This window comes from Lactuca serriola, chromosome 5 (genome assembly GCF_051521515.1).
Source record: "Lactuca serriola cultivar US96UC23 chromosome 5, Lser_US96UC23_V15, whole genome shotgun sequence".
In the NCBI taxonomy this organism is placed as follows: Eukaryota; Viridiplantae; Streptophyta; class Magnoliopsida; order Asterales; family Asteraceae; genus Lactuca; species Lactuca serriola.
In genome coordinates, this window is record NC_136412.1 from 66,696,962 (window position 1) to 66,720,579 (window position 23,618).

Below are 23,618 nucleotides of genomic sequence, written 5' to 3' on the forward strand. Positions count from 1 at the left end.
GTTTCAACACATTTTAATTTGTTATCTAGTACATTCTTATATGTTTTGCTTTCATTCTTTAGGAATATGACTTTATTCAATACATTCATATCTGTGTTCCAAGGATGTTTGTTATTCTTATTATTTTTTAGCATGAGTTCGTATAATTCTTATTCATTTTATCATTCTTTTTTATTTGCATTTGGATTCAATTCCTTAAAAATCAATTTACTTGAAACCACCGGGCCACTATTATCATGAGAATGATAGATTGAAAGTGAAAGAATACATAAATTATAGTTGGAAATCTAACATTCTCGTAAGAATGAAAATAAATTACAATTAGAAATATGCTAGAATGACCATAAAATATAAATACAATTACCAAATTCTCTTGATGATGAAAGAATTAAAAGAAAAACCATAAATTACAAGTTCAATTACAAAAAAAAAAAAAAAAAAAAAAAAAAAAAAAAAAAAAAAAAAAAAAAAACACAAAGTTAATGACAATGAATATAAATTATATGGGAAAAGTATGATGTTAATCTATTCTTCAAGAATCTTTTATTGATGCATTCTTCAAGTATTGTTGTTATTCGTTCTTGAAGAATAAAAATTATTCTTGAAACAAATAATAGTGATTATGTGATAATAGTTAAATAAGAGATATTCTGAAAGAGTATCAATAATATATATTCTTGAAAGATATAAAATACATTGTCCAAAGAATAACAAAAGTTGTTGAAGAATAGGAAAAAAATTCTTGGAAGAACTAGAATTGCAAGGCTTGTATATGTTGTCGCCTCTACACGTTTGTTTCTAGCAACATAAAGCAAAAGAAAATTACATCCACCCTTATGTTCTGTTTCTTTAATTTGTGTTGATAAACAAAACAAATATAAATAAAGGATGTTTTGAATAAACCTAATTTGTTGTTGTACAAAATTTTAATCTTTGCTATGAATAGATAACCCAAAAAAAAACTATTCACCAATTCAAGAACTCACCAAACATTTTATTAAAAGTGATCACAAAACTAACATTCTTGTGCTTTCTTTTCTCTTTGTCACCTACATTTTTTAAAAGATGAGGAACCTCTTATCTATACTTGAATGTCACCACCATCAACTTCACGGTAATATTTACACCACAAATGAACACCCCACCATCATACAACTTCGTTGAATCGCCCCTGTAATTCTCGACGCTTAAATGAAATAACCATTCGACTTGTTTTGTCTCACAATTAAAGACAATAACATTGAGATCTGGTAAGGTTTTTACGAACTTTCGGACAAATTTTTGAGGTATATGAATGGCATAAAGATGGCGGTCACATGGATTGTGATGGTTGCGATTATGATGGTTGTGGCGAAGCTAATTATAGTGATGAAGATGATGATGGTTGCGAAGGATATGATGATGGCCGATGTAGGGTTGGTGGTAATTACAACCTTGTGAAAAATTCTACAACATGAAATAGTTAAATTCCTTTACTATAGGATTTTAATTAGGGGGTTTTTAATTAGTTGATTAATAATATAATAATTACATTGAAAAAATTAACTAGTTTACCCTTAAATGGTGATTGGTCCAAAATTGATTATACAATCACACAATACTTATAGTTTATATATGAACCTAAGTGTAACATCCATAAATTTCATGAAAATTTAAAACTTTTTCAAGCATTCAAAAACCATCATTTATTACAAAATGTTTTCAAAATAGTTTCATGTCAAAGTATCCTAGAAAACAAATCATAAAAATACCAGGAAGTGCACGATCACACCTTCGCCTTCCCGCGATCATCCGAAGTACCTAAAACAAAATCCAAAACTGTAAACCCGAAGTTTAGTGAGTTTACCCAAAATACCAACGACATACAAACCTTAACCATATAATAACAAACAATATTCATATAGAGTCTATAGTATGACTAGACCACCCTCACCGGGGCATCAGTCCATTTGGCCCACTCTTAGAACCTTTAGCATGTTTGGTCCGCCTCATTGGGCCTTCAGACTGTCTGGACCGTTCTCCAAGCCTTCAGCCTAACTAATATGCCCCCATGGCCTGCAATCTATCCGGGCCGCCTTGGGTATGTTGGCCTACAGCATAAAGCAGGTCCATCTTAACCCACGCCCAATCATACAATCAACACATAGATAACAAATGCTAGCATATACACACAACCAGACCGATCTAACAGATCACTAATCATATCATCATCCTATATACCAGGATATCGACCTAACCAATCATTAACATAGCATCATCCTATATACCAGGATACCGACCTAACAGGTCACTAAGCATATCATCATGCAATAACCAAGATAGCAATCTATAGAGAAGGGCCGACACTGGTGCCTTCGACCCTATTAGTATAGTGAGGACAACACACCTCACAATGTCAATCGGAATTGAAATATCAAACTCCCACAACACGGCTCCAAACACCAACACCTACAACCACCAATGATCCACTCCCATAAATTCCCAATTTACTATAATTCCCTCGGAAGTCAAACTAGTCAACCGTTGGTCAAATTCAAAGTCAATGGTCAACTTTCCTCATTATTCCATCCTTACGTCGCGACTTTCCCTGGCTCACGTTGTGAGAGTCTACTCATCCTGGATCGACACAACGAGTTGAATCAGCTCATCCATTTCAGGGTTTCAGATCGGGAAAAGTCGTGCTCGCGTCGTGAGAACTATTCTCTAAGCATCATGCTCTTAATCCTTTTTTGTGTGCGTTGGTCCTTTCCACGATACCATATCTAGCCTAAAGGACCATAAAAATCATATCTTTTCAGTCATGCATTTCCCATGCATGACTTAAACACTAGTTAGATCAAAAGATGGGTATAAGCAACAAGATTCAAACTTGGAGTCCAAAACTTGTACCGAAATCCAGATCCAAAGGTCCTACCATGGAAAATGACTTAATGGTCCATAAATTTGCTAACTATATGGATGTCAAACATGATAAATCAAGATCCCATGCAAAGAAGGTAACCATAACCTAGATCTAGCAAGATTAGAAGAGAAAGGTGGAATCATTTAGACTTACAGAGGCTTATGAGCTCATAAATGCCACTAAAAGGAGCTTATCTCATCCAAAGGAACCTCCACAAGAGCTTCTCCTTCTTCTTCAATTAAATCCACCACTATAACACATCAATACCATCAATAATGACTCAAGGACTCAAGAAGGTCGAATATAGGGTTTTTAGTGACTTAGGAGTGAAAGAGGCTGACGATAGACGACACTAGCCTCCTCATTCCATTTTATACCCGATTTTTAGGGTTTAGGACAATTAGGCATGACTCATGTCGTGGGGTCTTATGCCACACGTCGTGACGTACGAGAACATGGGTCAAATAGTCAAGGATCCTACTCATGACGTGACCACTATGGCTCATGTTATGATCCTCTTCCAATTGAAATTTAAATTAATGTTTTTAATACCTTAGAATTTGGATGTTACAACTCTCCCCCACTTGAATTAGGCTTTGTCCTTGAAGTCTGTTGTGGTGAACAAATCCTAGTAATGTTCCCGCATCTCAGCCTCCGGCTCCCAAGTCCACTCAGATCTCCTCCAGTGCTGCCATTGTACCTTTACCAAAGGTATCTCCTTGTGACTCATAATCTTTACCTTTCTTTGCAAGACATCCACTGGCTTCTCAATGTAATTCAAGAACTCATCGACCTTAATATCATCTACTGACACCACTGCCTCCACATATAATATGCACTTTTGCAATTGCAAGACGTGAAAAGTGTTGTGAATCTGACTGAAATCCTCTGGTAGAACCAGTCTATATGCCACCTTGCCAATCCTGGAAATAACCCAAAAAACTCCAATATATCAGGGACCCAACTTCCCCCTTTTTCTGAAGCGAATCAACCCCTTCCATGGTGAGACCTTCAGTAGTAGCATGTCACTAACCTGAAACTCCAACTCAGATCGGCGTCGATCGTCATAACTCTTCTGTCGGCTCTGAGCGGTCTGTAAACGCTATCTGATCTGTTGAATCTTCTCGGTAGTCTGCATAATTACCTCTATCCATCGCTTCACCCTCTGACCAATCTCGCCTCAACAAACTGGGGTGCTACATCTCCATCCATACAATAGCTCATATGGTGGAGCACCAATACTGGAATGAAAGTTGTTGTTTTAGTAGAACTCTACAAGGGGTAGGTAGGAGTCCCAGCTCCCATCGAAGTCAATGACGTAGGCTCTCAGCATGTCCTCGAGGGTCTATATGGTCCATTCACTTTGGCTATCTGTCTGCGGATGATAGGCTATACTGAAATGCAGCCGTGTGCCCAATTCCTCGTGGAACTTCTTCCAGAAATCGAAGGTGAATCGCACATCATGGTCTGATAAAATAGAGACCGGTACCTCGTGGCAAGCAACAATCTCGCGAATATATATGTCAGCCAGCTTCTCGGCCGAAGAACTCTCCCGTATCGCTAGCAAATGGGCATTCTTGGTCAATCGATCCACAATGACTGTAATGCCCTGTTCTTGAAATATCTATGTATGGTTCCCGAGAGCAAGAGTAAGGGCATTTTGGTCCATGATGTGGATATAGAGTTTAGCGGGAACGGCTTGATGGAGGGGATGTTGTAAATTATGGATATTGGCAGCAATGGTCCCTAAGGGGGAAATTAGCAAATGGGCCCCATGCATGTCAAGCATGTGTGCATGTGTTTGGCTGCGTATGTATGCCCAGCGTTGTGGAGGAAAGGAACACAGAGACCTCTCAGCGTACGCCCAACGTACTGGATGTACGCCCAGCGTACGTCTATCATCCAGAAACCCTAAATTTAGGGTCAACCACTATATAAGGAACATAATGGTTCTTACCCTAGCCTCCATAAGCACTCTCTTAACATCAGAAACCCTAGATAGCCGTCCCACCTCCATTTTTGGGTGTGTTTGGCCTTGGAAAGATTGTTTTGGAAAAAGAGAGTCTTGAAGAAGAAAGAGGAAATTGTCAAAGAAGGACTTGAGTGGTTGGAGCTTGTAGATCTGGAAAGACATCATATTCTGAGGCTCTTTTGAGGTAAAAAGTCTCTAGCTTGACAATCATATTGTGTAGATCTATGTGTTGTGAAGTTTTGACATCATTCTTGTCCCAAAAACCCTCATCTTGAGGCATGTTTCGAGTTGCTTGAGATTAGCTGTCCTTTTAGACCTTAAGAGAGGTCTTGAGTAAGAAAAATGAGGTCCCAAGGGCTTTGGTTGTCTCACATGTGTTATAGATAGGTCTTAATGGATTAAGACCTTGGATTAAGAGCTTTATGGACGTCCCAAGTAATAAAGTTTGAGACTTTATGAATCCTAGGAATATTTGGTCTATGGATATGAAGTTTGGACTTAAGAGCTAAAGCCATTAAGATCTTATGAGAAGCTGTAGTTCAGCGGAGTTACACCCAGCGTAACTGGGAGTACGCCCAGCGTACCAAGGAGGGTACGCCCAACGTACTCCCTCTGTTGGGTTTTCATTTTGGGCCATAGGAGATTGGGCTGTTATTGGGTTATTAGATCTTGGGCCGTGTCTGGACATTATGGATGGAGTATTGTGGACTCACTAATTATTATGGACCTTGGATCTAGGCCCATTTGGTGAGGTGGGCCTAATTTAGTAAATTGGGCCAATATTGGACTTTGCTTCGGACTTTTGGTCTTTGGGCCATTAGTGGGCTTGAGAGCTTATCTAGTGATGAGCCTTTCATATTTTTATTGTGGTCCTTAGTCATGGACCGGAGTGAGTTAAGGGTAAATTGGTCAACTTACCCTTGGAAGGATATTGTGTTTGGTCTAATGGTTATTTTGCTGCTTCAGATAGTTCGGGATTTTCAGTGAGGCGGTGATTCGGGAATCTGCTTCTTCTGTTTAGATTTTCGGCAGTTGCGAGGTGAGTTATCCTCACTATATCAACAGGGTCTAAGGCACCAAGGTCAGCCCTTTATCGGATTATGATCCGGGTATCGTTGTGTGTTGTTACTTTGTTATGTTTACATCATGGTAGTTAGGATGGTATTGTGTTAGAAACCTGGTTAAGGTCGGTATCCTGGTATATAGGATGATGCTATGCTAGTGACCGATTAGGTCGGTATCCTGGTTAGGATGATGTTATGTTATGTGATCTGCTAGATCGGCTTGATTGAATGTGAATTGTTATATGATTGAATGTTTATGTGCACATGGTTGTTGGATTGTGGTTGGGTTGAGGCGGGTCCTGCTTTGTGCTGTAGGCCAACATACCCAGGGCGGACCGGCTGTCCCGAAGGCCCAGCGAGTGGTCCGGATAAGTTGTAGGCCCCGAGAGGGCGGACCAGACGTGCCGAGGCTTGGTGAGTGGACCAGGAGCACTGAAGGCCTAGTGCTGGCAGACCAGTCACACTGTAGACTCAAAGAGTGGACCAGGTGGATTGAATGCCCGGTGCGGGCAGACCAATCACACTGTAGACTCGATTTATATGTCTAGACTCGGAGGGTGGACCAGGTGGACTGAAGGCCGGTGCGGCGGACCAGTCACACAGTAGACCCGAAGTGCATGGCTGTTCTGTGTTCTGTTATGATATGGCATGTTTGATGGGTTTTTGCCATAAGAACATCCTATGTGCTCATACAAACCCTAATGCTTGGATCTAGGTTTCTCTATTGTACTTGCAATTCATCCAATACTTTAAACCCTAGATCTAGCATATGATAATCAATATTAACATAACAATGGGTTTAAGATATTACCTTGATTGTTATGTAGTAATAACAATCTCAAATCCTCCTTGTTGTAACACCGTAAATTTCAAAACAAATTTTCGCATTTTATAAAAACATAATTCATTATTATCATTGTTTAAAACTCAATTCATAGCATATAACAATCCCAGAGCTCATAGCATAAAAATCCTGTGTGTGTACTGATCAAGCCGGCGCCTTCTCGCGATCCTCACTAGTACCTGAAACACATGACACATAACACTATAAGCACGAAGCTTAGTGAGTTCCCCAAAATACCACATATAATACATATTAGCCACTCGAGGCTATAACTTTGTGGGTCCGTGCACCCAAACTCTATGAACCCTCAGGTTCTATCTCTGTGAACCTTCTGGTTCTAACTCTATAACATGCACAACATAAATCACATAGAATAATGCAATGCAACACATAACACATATATAGCATACAACACTGTATCACATAACTCTGATTACCTACTCAAGGTAAAGTATAGTGAGAAGACTCACCTCAGACTCTCGTAAATCCCTGACGCGGTAGAAGTATTGCCTAGCCTCCGCCTATTCACACAAATTAAATATCCTCATAAATGTAACACTCGAGGCTAGACTCGACCCTCTATTGTCACCCTCAGAAGGGTAAAAGACTATTTTACCCCCCCCCCCCCTCTTGACTCAAGGACTCCGTTGCTGACCAAACCCTAAAAGTCAACAAAAGTCAACGGTCAAACTTTAACCCAACTCGCCGAGTGCACTCCGGTGACTCGGCGAGTACACACATGACTCCCAGCTCTTTGACCCGTTGGGCACGTCGAGTCCCTCCCTAAACTCGACGAGTCACATCAGGCATGAATCGCGAGGCCACCCCGACTCAACTCGCCGAGTTTCAAGAACAACTTGGCGAGTACAGCCTTGAACTTCAGTCCTCGAATCCCCTTCTGACTCATTGAGTCATCCCCCAACTCGGCAGTCCACTCACTGAATGATTAATGGGCAACCTTCATACTACTCGCCGAATCTGTTCTTGGGACTCGGCGAGTTCATGCCATGCACACTCTCAAATCAACTTCTGAGGTCAGATCCGTCCCATACAATCATAGATCTGGCATCCCCAAGCAAGATAATCATGTAAAGCTAACATCTTGGTGCTCATGCAAAGGCTTAATGGCCTTATTTGAAGATATGACCACTAAAATGACATCCAAATCTCATAACCCCCATTAACACTCATAAAGCTCAAGGGAAAAGGGTCTCTGGACCTCTTTGGGTCCAGATCTACAACACCAACACGAGAAGGGACCAATTACTCAATAACCTTCCTCTAAAAGGGGCTAAAAAGCCCTAACTCTAGCAATTACACCATAAACTGAAGAAGGGTCGAATGAATACCTCAAAATGAAGTCTCTGAGCCCTGGAATCACTGGATTAGCACCCTCTTCAGCCTCCTCTTGTCTTGGTCCTCTTCTATTTGCAAAAACACTAACAAATGATCAAGGAATGGCTCCTAACCTCTCACAATCTCTCTAGCTCACTTAGGGTTTCTCTCTGGGGTCTGGTAGCCGCAAATGACGATCATAAGGCCCCTTAAATAGGCCCCAAACCCGAGGAATTAGGGTTTCATTAAACAGCGTGGACTCGCCAAGTCCTCGGGGCGACTCGTCGAGTCCAACCATCCACCCGAATAATGATTCGCGTCTCTACTCGGCGAGTCTACGCACCAACTCGCCGAGTTCTTCCACAAAACTTGAAATATAATGAATAAATATAATACCTAAAATTCCGGATGTTACACTTGTAATGACTTTAGAAAGCTTAGAGTCATAAATGTCACTCCTCTATTGGTTCACAAACACCAAGAGTAAGAGGATGAAGAAAGAGAAGAGAAGGAGGATGCTCAAACGTGTGGAAACCCTAAGGATCTTGTTGACCACGTTTTTGGGGCTTAAGGGTCCTTTAAATAGTGAGACTATTAGGGTTATCTAACAAGGAAACCCTAATTTGGATGCTTAAGCCCTAAACAACCCATGGACTCCTTCCTTAGAGGCCTAGGATGATTTCTAATGGGTTTCCCCATAGAATTCGTCCACCCCTCTAATACGGAGTCCATTAGCCCAATATTAAACTATCACACAATTGACAGTTCTAGTCCCTTAAGTTTAATTAATGTCTTTTAGCCACAAACTTAATTCTTATTAATTCTTGACTAATATTAATTAAACAATATGATTTCTCCTTTAATATATTATTCTCACAATATATTAATAAATCATCATTAATCCTCTCTCTCCATAATTCATCCTATCAAGTTGCTTTGGTGAAGGCAACCCAAAAGGACCATGCACCATCGGGTCAAGTACATACCAAAATAGTTCTGGACTTAGACACTAATTCAACAATGTTGTGCGTGTATGGTATAAGTGGTTGGTATTTTGGGGGTATCTCACTAAGCTTTCGGGCTTACAGTTGAGGTTTAATGTTTTTCAGGTTCTTCAGGAGACCGTGGCAAGGCAAAGGCGTGATCGTACCGCTCCTCGTGATTTTGTTTTATGATGTGATTCTGGGAAGACTCTGATGATAATTGTATTGAAAACCTTTTTGTAATAACTTAATGAAACGGGGTTGTTTTTGAAAAGTTTAAATCGGTTGAAATTTTATGGTCGTTACAAGTTGGTATCAGAGCCTTGGTTTGAGTGAATTGGAGGAATATTCGTGTGAATCCAGTCTCAAATCAGGGAGAGTTTTTAAAAGAGAATTTAAAATGGTTTTCAAAATGAGTAAAGGAGGACGTGGAGGTACGATCAGCCGGAGCCAGTAAGTAACCCCAGAATACCATACATGATATTTGTTTTTGAGCTTTGATAGAACAGCATGCTAGTACTAGGCTAGAGATCTTCAGGATTTCATGATAATGTTGCCTGATTTATGATGCCTACTAGCCTAGGGTTCCTCTGTGGGAGATTTCCGGTGTTCCTCTAGGAGTGAGGGTTGAGCGCTTGTTATGTATGTTTTTTTTTCATTAGGGTGTTGTGGTATACTTGATATAAATATGGGTAGGTGTGGAAGGTAGTATGGGCCCGTAATACTGAAAGCACAGGACCCATACGCGTGCAAAAGAAACCATGACCTCTAGGGTTGGGTTGGGAGTTGGTTCTCGGGTTTGTGGGAAGTATCTGAGATCTTGTGGTGTTTTTTAGTATGGCGGTTACGAGGTATGCTGGGAGCGGATCCGGGTCAGGATCGGGAGCAGGAGAGGGAGGTCAGGGCGGGTCAGTACCGCCCAAGGTTATTGGTCAGATGAGCACGTGCGAGTTGGATGCTAGGATTCGTGAGATCCTACATGATGAGGTTGCTGCGTTTTTCCGGGCTGAGTTGCCGGAACTGTTTGGGTCGATCAAGACCGCCATGGTTGAGTATTTTGATGAGCGCTATGCGGCTCTCACAGAGACGGCTGCCGCCGCGGCTACAACGGCTGTAGCAGCGGCAGGGGGAGGAGTTGGTCGGGGTTTTCAGTATCGGGACTTCGATAATACGAAGCCTCCTACCTTCGATGGGGTTCAGGACCCGATTGTTGCTATGAGATGGTTGTCGGACGTGGAGGGATGTTTCTTCACGTGTTCATGCCCTGTTGGTCAGAGGGTGAGGTGTGCTCTGAACCTGTTGAGGCACGGGGCGAAGGATTGGTCGAGATTGACCAAGGGGTCGTATTCGGATGCGCAGAGGGCTGCGGTTTCATGGGATCAGTTCCGGGAGATGTTTAGCACTCGTTATGTTCCACGGGTTGAGAAGGAGAGATTGGCTCAGGAGTTCCTGGAGCTGAAGCACGATTCGGAGTCGGTGACGAAGATCACCAGGATGTTCACTGAGAGGGCGATGTTTTGCCCCGAGTTTGCTTCGGAGCAGGCTCAGATGTCCCGATATCTAAGTATGCTCAAGAGGGATATAAGGCAATTTGTGTCTATGCAGAGGTGAGAGACCTTGTTGGAGTTGCAGGAGGCCGCCAGGCGGCGTGATTTGGAGATTGAGTTGCAGTTGCGAGAGCAGAGACAGGCTCCGGTGTAGCCGCAGCCAGCATCGAAACGGTCCAAGACCATTGATTCTAGATTGGGATATCAGAGCAGCCACACTTGTGGGAAGTGTGGGAAGGTTCACACCGGAGTTTGTAGGTCCGATGGTGCATGCCGCAAGTGCAGAAAGGAGGGGCACTACGCGAGGGATTGTCAGCAGATAGCCCTGGTTCGGGATTTGAGGATTTGTTATCATTGTCATTAGGTTGGACACTTGAGGGCCAATTGTCCACAGCTTGCTGCAGGACTGGTGCAGGCTCCAGCTCCGACCACTTTGAGGATTACGGGTGGAGGTCAGGGTAGAGCGGAGCCCCCAAGGGCTCAGGGTCATGCTTTTCAGCTTACAGCAGAGGAGGTCAGGGCAGTGCCGGATGCAGCTGCAGGTATGTTTCTTTCTTGATGTCTTGTTATTTGGTGATTATTATGGAGTATTGTTTATCTGCTAGTCTCGCTGTGTGATTTTTTTTATTGTATTCGTTGTTCCTCGAGGATTATGGTATGGTTATGGGTTTAGTGTTGAAAAATTCGTTGGTTGTCATTCATGAGGATTATCTGTGGGAATCTGACTTTTGGTCGGAATGTCGGGTAGCATCTGCAGTCTGAGGAGTGGTTAGCGGAAGATCGAGTTTCTTTCGAGCCCGGGATGATCAGTGTTGTTATGAAAATTTGTGAAGATTGCTCGTTCTGGTGGGAATCAGTTCGCGTGTAAGGTTTTGTGTTGTGTAGGGTTGTCGAGGGAGGTCGGTGACGGCGACCGGTGGTTGATAGTTTGTGCTCTAAGTGGGGGAGAATTGGAGAATTCTCCGGAAGATCGATAAGCATGTGAGGTTGTTTAGCTGTTGGGATTCAATAGTGATTCTGTCAGCCGAGCGTAGGTTGGTGTGAGCAAGTGACAGACAGGCGGGGCGGGATGCAGACCAAGGGTGATTGATTGTGGAAGGCCTAGGATTAGGCCGGGTTTGAGTATGAAGGGTGGAGAGAGAGTTCGGAACCCCTAGAGGGCTAGAACAGTATGCATGGGGGAGTTTTCTGGATAGATAGCGCGGGATGATGAATGCTAGATGAGTGGTCCGGATAGACTGAAGGCCGGTGGGCGTACCAGTCATGCGGAAGGCTCGGAGAACGGTCCAGACAGGCTGAAGGCCCTGGAGGGCGGTCCAGACCTGTTGAAGGTTCTGAGAGTGGTCCAGATGGGCTGAAAGCCTGGTAAGGCGGTTCATTCATGCTGAAGACTCTGCATGTGTTGATAGATCTATATGAGGATATGAAATGAGTATGTCGTGATGTGATAACATCAGAAGGTCTGGCCCCAGATATTGATCACGATTAGTGTAGGTCGTGCATAGACTCGAGAACTCCCTGCGAGCGGATTCAAAGTATGTGTGGTGCATGGGATAGCAGTTATGCTATAAGGAAATGGTGTAGTATTGGGTGAGCGCCATGGCACTTGTGGTAGTGTCAAGGCAGCCAATTGGTTTTCCTTGGTAAGGAAAGGGAAAAGAATGTAGCTCCGAGAAGGTGTGTAAGTTCACGAAAGTGAAGGTAGTAGTGCGAAGTTATGATTGGGGTGTTCCAATTATGGTCATTGAGTAGCGGGTTTGCGGCAGTGGTATGGAATCACATCCGGATTCGATGTCTGTTGAGGTCGGACGGAATTCCGAGGGTGTAGAGCCAAGAGGCTCGGAGGGGATGCAAGGATGGAGTCTCGGACTCCCAGCTTGATTTTAATCAAGGAATTGTGTATGTAGTAGAAATTCATCCTGAGGGATGTGTCATCCTATCGGCATGGAGTGGATAAAGTTGGACTCAGATCGGGATTCCGGTGGTTCACGATTATCACTAGCTCGTATGAGCCAAGTGGTTGTTATGAATTGGAGCGAGTGAAGTAACATGGAGTGGTACTCGGTTGATAAGTGTGGTTATCAGAGGATGAGGCCAGTGGCCGGCTTGAAGCGGTGGTCTGAACACCGCAAGAAAAAGAAAGTTGGGTTTTGGGTTTCGGTGGTTGTGTCTTGAGGAACCTGCTCTGGTTCATGCCAGGTGGTGCATTACGGGAGTAGTTCTGGAGTTGAGTTGTTGCAGGCTTCGAGGATGAAGCCTAATTTAAGTGGGGGAGAATTGTAACACCCCGTTCTTGAAATATCTATGTATGGTTCCCGAGAGCAAGAGTAAGGGCGTTTCGGTCCTTGATGTGGATATAGAGTTTAGCGGGAACGACTTGATGGAGGGGATGTCGTAAATTATGGATATTGGCAGCAATGGTCCCTCAGGTGGGAAATTAGCAAAGGGGCCCCATGCATGCCAAGCATGCGTGCATGTGTTTGGCTAGGTACGCCCAGCGCAAGCTGGATGTACGCCCAACGTAGTGGAGGAAAGGAACGCGGAGACCTCTCGGCGTACGCCCAGCGTACGTCTATCATCCAGAAACCCTAAATTTAGGGTCAGCCACTATATAATGAACATAATGGTTCTTACCCTAGCCTCCATAAGAACTCTCTTAACCTCAGAAACCCTAGATAGCCGTCCCACCTCCCATTTTGGGTGTGTTTGGCCTTGGAAAGCTTGTTTTGGCAAAAGAGAGTCTTGAAGAAGAAAGAGGAAGTTGTCAAAGAAGGAGTTGAGTGGCTGGAGCTTGTAGATCTGGAAAGACATCATATTCTGAGGCTCTTTTGAGGTAAAAAGTCTCTAGCTTGACAATCATATTGTGTAGATCTATGTGTTGTGAAGTTTTGACATCATTCATGTCCCAAAAACCCTCATCTTGAGGCACGTTTCGAGTTGGTTGAGATTAGTTGTCCTTTTAGACCTTAAGAGAGGTCTTGAGTAAGAAAAAAGAGGTCCCAAGGGCTTTGGTTGTCTCACATGTGTCATAGATAGGTCTTAATGGATTAAGACCTTGGATTAAGAGCTTTATGGACGTCCCAAGTAATAAAGTTTGAGACTTTATGATTCCTAGGCATATGTGGTCTATGGATCTGAAGTTTGGACTTAAGAGCTAAAGCCATTAAGATCTTATGAGAAGCTGTAGTTCAGCGGAGTTACGCCCAGCGTAACTGGGAGTACGCCCAGCGTAGTGGGTTTCAGTCCCGATTCCAATTCGTGAACATCGTTGTACGCCCAGCGTACCAAGGAGGGTACGCCCAGCGTACTCCCTCTGTTGGGATTTCATTTTGGGCCTTAGGAGATTGGGCTGTTATTGGGCTATTAGATCTTGGATCGTGTCTGGACATTATGGATGGAGTATTGTGGACTCACTAATTATTATGGACCTTGGATCTAGGCCCATTTGGTGAGGTGGGCCCAATTTAGTAAATTGGGGCAATATTGGGCTTTGCTTCGGACTTTTGGTCTTTAGACCATTAGTGGGCTTGAGAGCTTATCTTGTGATGGGCCTTTCATATTTTTATTGTGGGCCTTAGTCATGGACCAGATTGAGTTAAGGGTAAATTGGTCAATTTACCCTTGGAAGGGTATTGTGTTTGGTCTAATGGTTATTTTGCTGCTTCAGATAGTTCGGGATTTTCAGTGAGGCGGTGATTCGGGAATCTGCTTCTTCAGTTCAGTGTTTCGGCAGTTGCGAGGTGAGTTATCCTCGCTATATTAACAGGGTCTAAGGCACCAAGGCCGACGCTTTATCGGATTATGATCCGGGTATCGTTGTGTGTTGTTACTTTGTTATGTTTGCATCCTGGTAGTTAGGATGGTATTGTGTTAGAGACCTAGTTAAGGTCGGTATCCTGGTATACAGGATGATGTTATGCTAGTGACCGGTTAGGTCGGTATCCTGGTTAGGATGATGTTATGTTATGTGATCTGCTAGATCGGCTTGATTGAATGTGAATTGTTATATGATTGAATGTTTATGTGTACATGGTTGTTGGACTGTGGTTGGGTTGAGGCGGGTCCTGCTTTGTGCTGTAGGCCAACATACCCAAGGCGGACCGGCTGTCCCGAAGGCCCAGCGAGCGGTCCGGATAGGTTGTAGGCCCCGAGAGGGCGGACCAGACGTGCCGAGGCTCGGTGAGTGGACCAGGCTGACCGAAGGCCCAGTGCAGGCGGACCAGTCACACTGTAGACTGAGAGAGTGGACCAAGTGGATTGAAGGCCCAGTGCAGGCGGACCAATCACACTGTAGACTTGATGTATATGTCTAGACTCGGAGGGTGGACCAGGTGGACTGAAGGCCGATACGACGGACCAGTCACACAGTAGACCCGAAGTGCATGGTTGCTCTGTGTTCTGTTATGATATGGCATGTTTGATGGGTTTTTGCCATAAGAGTATCCTATGTGCTCATACAAACCCTAATGCTTGGATCTAGGTTTCTCTATTGTACATGCAATTCATCAACGACTTTAAACCCTAGATCTAGCATATGATAATCAATATTAACATAACAATGGGTTTAAGATATTACCTTGAATGTTATGTAGTAATAACAATCTCAAATCCTCCTTGTAATGACTTTAGAAAGCTTAGAGTCACAAATGTCACTCCTCTAATGGTTCACAAACACCAAGAGCAAGAGGATGAAGAATGAGAAGATAAGGAGGCTGCCCGAACGTGTGGACATCCTAAGGATCTTGTTGACCATGTTTTTGGGGCTTAAGGGTCCTTTAAATAGTGAGACTATTAGGGTTATCTAACAAGGAAACCCTAATTTGGATGCTTAAGCCCTAAGCAACCCATGGACTCCTTCCTTACAGGCCTAGGATGAATTCTAATGGGGTTCCCCATAGCATTCGTCCACCCCTCTAATATGGAGTCCATTAGCCCAATATTAAACAATCACACAATTGACAGTTCTAGTCCCTTAAGTTTAATTAATGTCTTTTAGCCACAAACTTAATTCTTATTAATTCTTGACTAATATTAATTAAACAATATTATTTCTCCTTTAATATATTATTCTCATAATATATTAATAAATCATAATTAATCCTCTCTCTCTATAATTCATCCTATCAAGTTGCTTTGGTGAAGGCAATCCAAAAGGACCATGCACCATCGGGTCAAGTACATACCAAAATAGTTATGGACTTAGACACTAATCCAACAATGTTATGCGTGTATGGTATAATTGGTTGGTATTTTGGGGGTATCTCACTAAGCTTTCGGGCTTACAGTTGTGGTTTAATGTTTTTCAGGTTCTTCAGGAGACCGTGGCAAGGCAAAGGCGTGTTCGTACCGCTCCTCGTGATTTTGTTTTATGATGTGATTCTGGGAAGACTTTGATGATAATTGTACTGAAAACCTTTTTGTAATAACTTAATGAAACGAGGTTGTTTTTGAAAAGTTTAAATCAGTTGAAATTTTATGGTCGTTACAATGACCCAAATAGCGTCGAAACCCCTAGTTGTCCTTTGTAACTTGGTGATGAAATCCATCGTGATCTGCTCCCATTTCCTCATGGGAATCTCCAGAGGTTGTAGTTGGCCATGCGGCCTCTAATGCTCGGCCTTGACCATCCGGCAGGTCAAGCACTTGTCAACGTACCATGTGATCTCCCTCTTCGTGCATGGCCACCAGTAACTCAATCGTAAATCTCGATACATCTTGGTGGCCCCGAGTGAATAGAGAAATGAGACTTATGAGCCTCCTCTAGAACAATCTATCTGACCCACAAGACATCGAAACCCAGACCCGACCACAATGGGTCAATAATCCACGTCTATCGTGCACAAATCAGGTGTTCTCGCCCATGATCCTCTCAAGCTTCTAAATCTCCAGTTGCATACCCTCAGCTTGAGCTTCCCTAATCAAGCTCACGAGTGGAGAATCCACATATATCCTCTTACATGCAGCTGGAGCAGAAGATCCTACTGACTTGCGGCTCAGGGCGTCCACAAACACATTCGCTTTACCAGGATTGTAAAGGATCTTGCAGTCATATTCCTTGACTCCGTCAAGCCACCTGTGTTGTCTCATGTTCAGGTTTGGCTGATCCACAATCTGCCTCAACTCTTGTAGTCCATGTATATGGTACAACGGAACTCGTAGAGATAATGTCTCCAAATCTTGAGAGTGAATACTATCGCTCCCAAATCCAAATCATGTGTGGGATATCTTGTCTTATGCGGCTTCAACTGCCGCAACGCTTAGGCTATCACTCGTCCTCTCTGCATGAGGACTGCTCCCAGTCCTGTGATGGACGAATCATAGATCACTACAAAATCCTCAACTCCCGCCAAGAGAGTCAAGAATGGAGCCTTGCAAAGTTGCCGTCTGAGGATCTCAAATGCCCTTTGCTTCTCTGGGTCCCACCGCGAATCCACCCCTTCCTCGTGAGACAAGTGAGGGGTATTGCAATCTTGGAGAAATCATGTATGAATCTCTGTTAGTACCCTGCCAATCCCAAGAAGCTCCTGATATCCAAGGGAGATTTCAGAACCTCCCACTGCATAAGATCGTCGATCTTGGCCGGATCGACCAAAATCCCCTCCTGATTAATGAGATGCCTAAGGAACTGAACCTCTCGTTACAAAAACTCGCACTTTGAGAACTTGGCGTAAAGTCGTTCTCGCCTCAAAACTCCCAATAGCTCCCGAAGATGCTCCTCGTGCTGCTCTTTAGTCTTGGAATATACCAAGATGCCATCTATAAACACAATGACTGAGCGATCAAGCATCGGTTTGCATACCTGATTCATCAGGTCCATAAATATAGCTTACGTGTTGGTAAGCCCAAACGAAATCACCATGAACTTGTAATGTCCGTAAAGAGTCCAAAACGCGGTCTTCTCCATGTCCTCCTCCCATACCCTGACCTGATGGTACCCAGACCTAAAATCTATCTTGGAGAACCAAGATGCTCCATGTAGCTGATCAAAGAGATCGTCGATCTGTGGTAGTGGATAATGGTTCTTCACCGTCAACTTTTTCAACTCCGGGTATTCAATGCACATCTGGTGTGAACCATCCTTCGTATTCACAAAGAGAATCGGTGCTCCCCACGAAGAACTGCTCGGACGGATGAACTGCTTGCCCAGCAGTTCCTGGAGTTGTGATGACAGTGCCTGCATCTCTGGTGGTCCCAATCGGTACGACGCCTTGGAGATAGGGGCCGCACCTGGCACTAGGTCGATCCTGAAGTCGACCTGCCTCTATGGAGGAACTCCGGTAACTCCTCCGGAAACGCATCAGCAAACTCTTTGACAACCGGAACATCTAAAACCAAAACCTGTTCCCTGACCCGCGTATCCACCACATATGCTAAATAACTCGTACACCTGTGTTGAATGTACAGTCGAGCCCTGGCAGCTGAGCAAAATGTTGATCCTAATCTGGTGCCCTCGTCGTAGATAACCAGTTCTCCCCCACTTGGGGTTCGAACTACCAAACGCTGGCCCTCACAGTCGATCATGGCATTGAAGCAACTCAACCAGTCCATACCCACAATCACACATACATCCCCTCATGGGAATCGGTATCAAGTCTTGTTGGGTTGTGTTTTGTTAAGTATTGCGTCGATTGGGCTCGCTAGTTAGTCCAGTTTTGTAACTCCAGTTTGGGCCTGTCCAACCGTGAGCTTGATAGGGTTTATTATAAATATAGGTGCTTGCATGCATCTTAGGTTAACGACTAAAACGATAGTAACAAAAGAATAGATTGATCAGAGTAGTTTCATTATCGTTCTGTAATCCTAAGTCCTCTACGTCGGAAGTTCTTAGTCGAGCTCTGCTGAGGATTGTTTGAATTAATCATTCGACATATTGTGATTCAACTTTGTCTTGTTTATTGTTTATGTTCTTCGCACTACCTGTTACAAAGATCTAATCGATCTTCAAGTTTATTTAATATCTTATCAATTGGTATCAGAGCAGGAGGCTGTGTAATTCATACACATCTTTTTTGTGAAAAAGGTTGCGATTAGGTTTATTCCGCATTAATCAATATTTATTGAGCCGTCATCCCATAATTGACGTAACTCAGCATTTATTTGTTTTGCCCTAATTTAATACATTACAAGTCTGATCTTTTAAACAGGTTATTCGATCAAGCATGGACGAGTCACAATCCAATCCCATTAACATTTCAAACAGCATTGGATCAACGACAAAGATTCCCATTCTTTATACTCAGGATTACAAAGTCTGGGCACATCATTTTGAAGATTATGAAATCGGATCTGAGGAGAATGGATATCTCATCTGGGAAGCAATCGTATCTGGACCATTCGCTCATTCAGCAACTTCAAGAATTATTAAAACTCAGAAGGAGTATAATGATCTTTTGAAAGACGTTAAAGATATTGCTCAAGACGAAAAAGATAAATTTCAGTGCAATATTAAAGCATTGAGATTAATCAGATTCGCTCTTCAATCTGACACTTTCAGGCTGGTGAGTTCATGCACAACTGCCAAAGAAATATGGGATAGGCTACGAGAATTATATTCTACGGACGAGGATCTTGAGCATTCCATTCAAACCTCGCTACTATCCGAGTTTGGTGAATTCAAGCAGAGTCCTGAAGAAACTGTAACTCAGACATTCGATCGCTTCAATCATCTTCTCAGTAAGATGATTAAACATGATATTGAAAGGAAGTTGATTGAACAAAAGGTTACCTTTTTAAACGGTCTCAGATCTGAGTGGAGAGCGGTTGTGTCCACAGTTAAAGCGCATGAGCAATTCAAATCTTACTCTTTGGCGAAACTGGTAGGCATTCTAAAATCTCAAGAAAAGATCGTGTTACAGGAGAAAAATGTGGTTTCAAGCTTGGGTTCATTGGCCCTTCTGTCCAAAAGCAAAGCTGTGATGGAAGATGAAGACCTCAACCTAGAGGATTATGACCTTACCTCTGAAGACTATGCAATGATGGTGTCAAACCCAAAAAGGTTCATCAAGAAAAGGTTCCCCACCAATAAGAACCGAAATTGGCAGGGAAGTTATAGTTCTAAAAAGGTCAGGGAAGAACCGAAGGCAGAAGAACCAAAGAAGGAACCGAAAGCTGAAGGAGATTCGAGAGTGAGCTGCTATTATTGTGGAGGAAAGAACCACTATGCCAAAGATTGTGTTCTTAAGAAAATGGAAGAAAAGGATGAGGAGAAAGATGAAGAAGCAGTGTTGTCGAAAAAGCTGGAAGAGATCAAGAGAAAGAAATCTACTGCTAACCCTTCTATGAATGCTTTAATTGTGCAGGGTTCGGTAGCGAATGGTGAGTTCGGTGGCGTGGAGGTCTGGTCAACCGACTCTGAGGATGATGAAGTAAGGAAGCCTTCTCATGGAAAGGCTTATGTGGCGAAAGATGAGGGTAGCGGTGGAAAATGCTTGATGGTGTCTGATGTATCTCAGATGAGGGGATAGAACACAGATGGTGGGAATGAAGACACAAAGGAGCGAGAGGACTTGTGCTTCACAGCAAAACCGCTCAGCGTGCAGTTCAACGAACTTGATGAACTAATCAAGAAGGTACTATCCATTTTTATTGCATTCAAAGTCCCACAAAGTTCATATGAAAAAGAATTAAAAAAATGTTAATTCAAGAATCTCTCATCTAGACAGCAGTTTAACTTAAACACGAGTCACCAATTCTAACCTAACTGACCAAATAAGCAGGGTGTCTTCAAAGAGTGAGGAACGGAGGATGTGGATCGAACTGAAGGAGTCGGAGTTAATCAAAACCAAGGATGAAAACATTTATTTGCAAAGAGACAATTTAAAACTTTTAAAACAGAGAAATGTCTTTTGTTTAATTGCTAAGCGTCTTTATACTAATATCACTCAGCTTCATTTGGACTGTGAAATAGGACAGAAAATTCATCGCATGATTTTGCCCGTCCTTGAGTTTAAGGAGGATGAAATTGATGCTGAAGCGTATAATTGTGAAAGTGTTGTTTCGTCTGAGGATGTTAATCCGACATATATGTATGGTCTAGACAAAATCGAATCTTTCATAAAGTCCAAGGACCATAAGGACATGCTGAAAAACCTTTTGGATGAAAATGATAAACTGAAACTAAGGACCGAAACCATACAAAAGTTTGACTCATTAAGTACCAACTTGAGCTCAGAAAATAAAATTGATTTTGAAAATGCATCTGAGCTTAATGATGCCGATGATATGAGTGAAATTTCTATAGAGGATGTAGTTTACTGTTCTGAGTTTGTCAAAAGCGAACCCAAAAACCACAAGAATCTTATTTCAGAAAATTTTGTGGAGTTTGCTCGTTTGTCCCAACAAAAGTCCCCGATCCTTGAAGAAAAGGCTGTAGTATACCAAAAGGTTAGAACCACTCCAAATCAGGTGTATAAGGTCACAGGTGTAACCGAACATCAGACAGCTGAACTCACAGCCATTGTAAACGAAGATAATGCTGATGGCTGCGATGAGTTCTTCTGGTCAGCTCCTATCGACAATGCTGATGAAACAGTTGGTATGTCAGAAAGGACATCGTGGAAAACCAAAGGCAGATATGTGCCAGAACCTTTGAACAAGCCTGATAGCTTCGACTTGCCAAGTACTAGTGGTACAAAAGATGTTCCTGAAGAAAAAGGAATTCCTGCAAAAAGAAGTCACTCCTTTAAGCGAAACATCATCAGTTCGGAGTGAACCAGCTGACGGAAAACAAAAACCAAAAGCGAATATCCATCATCAGCCGAAGCAGGTGAGAAATCAAAAACAGCAAAGGAATCAGAGATACAAGAAGAATCTCTCTGAAAGAAAACAGTTTTGGCAATCTCAAAATGCCTATTTCTCATATCGTGACAGAAATTTAAAGTCAGAGAAAAGTACTGTTAGATCACAAGAGAGCAATAACAACCGAAGGGAGAGGTTCGGCTCAGAGAACAATATCAACCGAAAGCAGAGGTTCGGTTCAGAAAACACTATCTACTGAAAGCAAAGATTCGGTTTAGAGAGCAAAAGCGACCAAAATTCTAGGTTCGGTCCCACTGATGATCAAAAACAAAAGGGTCACCTAGAATCTCAAGTCAAGAAATCATCTCAGTCTAAATTCTCTCATTCTAACTCTTCTAATTCTTTAAATTCTTCTAATTCCTCTCAACCACATTCTAAATTCTATTCTATTCGCTCTCAAAAACCTAAATCATCAACTGATCTGAAAGGAAAATTAAAGGTTTCGTCAGTTAAACCAGAGTCCAAACCAAAAGCAACAAATCCCAATAAAATTAAGGTTTTCACCATCAAAAAGAAAGATGAAACAACACTAATAAAAAGAACATATCTTGTTGACATCTCTCTTACTATTCCTGTTCCTGTGAAAGGCTCACGTGGACCACAGAAACTTTGGGTTCCTAAATCTGCTTAATTTTTGCAGGTTATCAGTGATGAGCAGTTTGACGAAGAATGGTACATTGACAGTGGCTGCTCGCGTCACATGACAGGAAGGAAGGAAGAGCTAAGGGAATTTAGGTCTCTTTCAAATGGTGGAAATGTCAAGTTCGGGAACAACTCCTTCGGCACCATAAAAGGCTATGGAATGATTACAAATGGTGATTTCACGATTAGGAAGGTTGCATACGTAGAAGAACTACAACATAACCTCATCAGTGTATCTCAGCTTGTTGAAGGTACCGGTCTCAAAGTTTCATTCGACGATGAGGGTTCAGAAATAATTGAGAAGAAGATGAAAAGAGTTATTCTTAAGTCGGAGTGCAAAGGTGAAATGTTTCCCCTGAACCTCAAACCCATCAAAGGGAATCCAACTATCTGCATGTTATCCAAAGCACAATCTGACGAAAGATGGCTATGGCACCGAAGGCTCTCACATCTCAACTTTAAGGATATCAACAAACTTTTCACCGGAGGTCATGTTCGAGGTCTTCTATTGCTCAAGTACGATAGAGAACATTTGTGTGCTTCATGTGAAATAGGGAAGCAGAGTCGTCAAAGTCATCCATCAATAATAAACACTAAAGTTGTTGAACCACTAGAGTTACTTCATATTGATTTGTGTGGTCCATCATCTATCGAAAGCATCGGCAGTAGCAAGTACATTCTTGTTATTGTTGATGACTTTTCGCGTTTTACATGGGTGTTCATTCTGAAGCTTAAATTTGAAGCGACTCACAAGCTAAAGATGTTCATCAAGCAGGTTAAAGTACAGCTGAAGAAAGTCGTTCGCAACATCAGGAGCGACAATGGGCTGGAGTTCAAAAATAAAGAATTCGAAGAATTCTTGGCAGAAAAAGGAACCAGTCACAACTTCTCAGCTCCCTACACACCTCAACAAAACGGAATTGTCGAAAGACGAAACCGATCTTTGTGTGAAGCGGCCCGAACCATGCTAAGTTTTGCTTCTTTACCTTTATATTTTTGGACTGATGCTATCTCTGCAGCTTGTTTTACATAGAACAGGTCATATCTCAATAAGCAATTCACTCTCACTCCTTATGAGAACATCAACAACAGGAAGCCAAATGTCAAATTTTTCCATGTGTTCGGTTCACGGTGCTTCATCTTCAATTCTAAAGAACACCGCAACAAGTTTGATGTCAAAGCCGATGAAGGGATTTTTATGGGCTATTCTCTCACTTCTAAAGCGTACAGGGTTTTAAACAAACGCTCGAGGAAAATAGAAGAAACTTATTACGTGACTTTTGATGATAGCTATGTCAAAAAGCTTAAGGCCAACGAAGACACAGCTTGAGAAATCTTTCCTCAAACAGGTCAAGTCACAGCCTCGATTGCAAACCTCTTTGAGAAGTTCGTCGAGTTATTTGATGAACCAGAGAAGGTCATTCTCTCAGAAGCCAGCGCAGCAGACAACAGGGTAAATCATCTGAAGCAACTTGTCGAAGATGCTACAACGCGAATGAATGAAGGAGTATCCAGTTCCAACAAATCTCCAT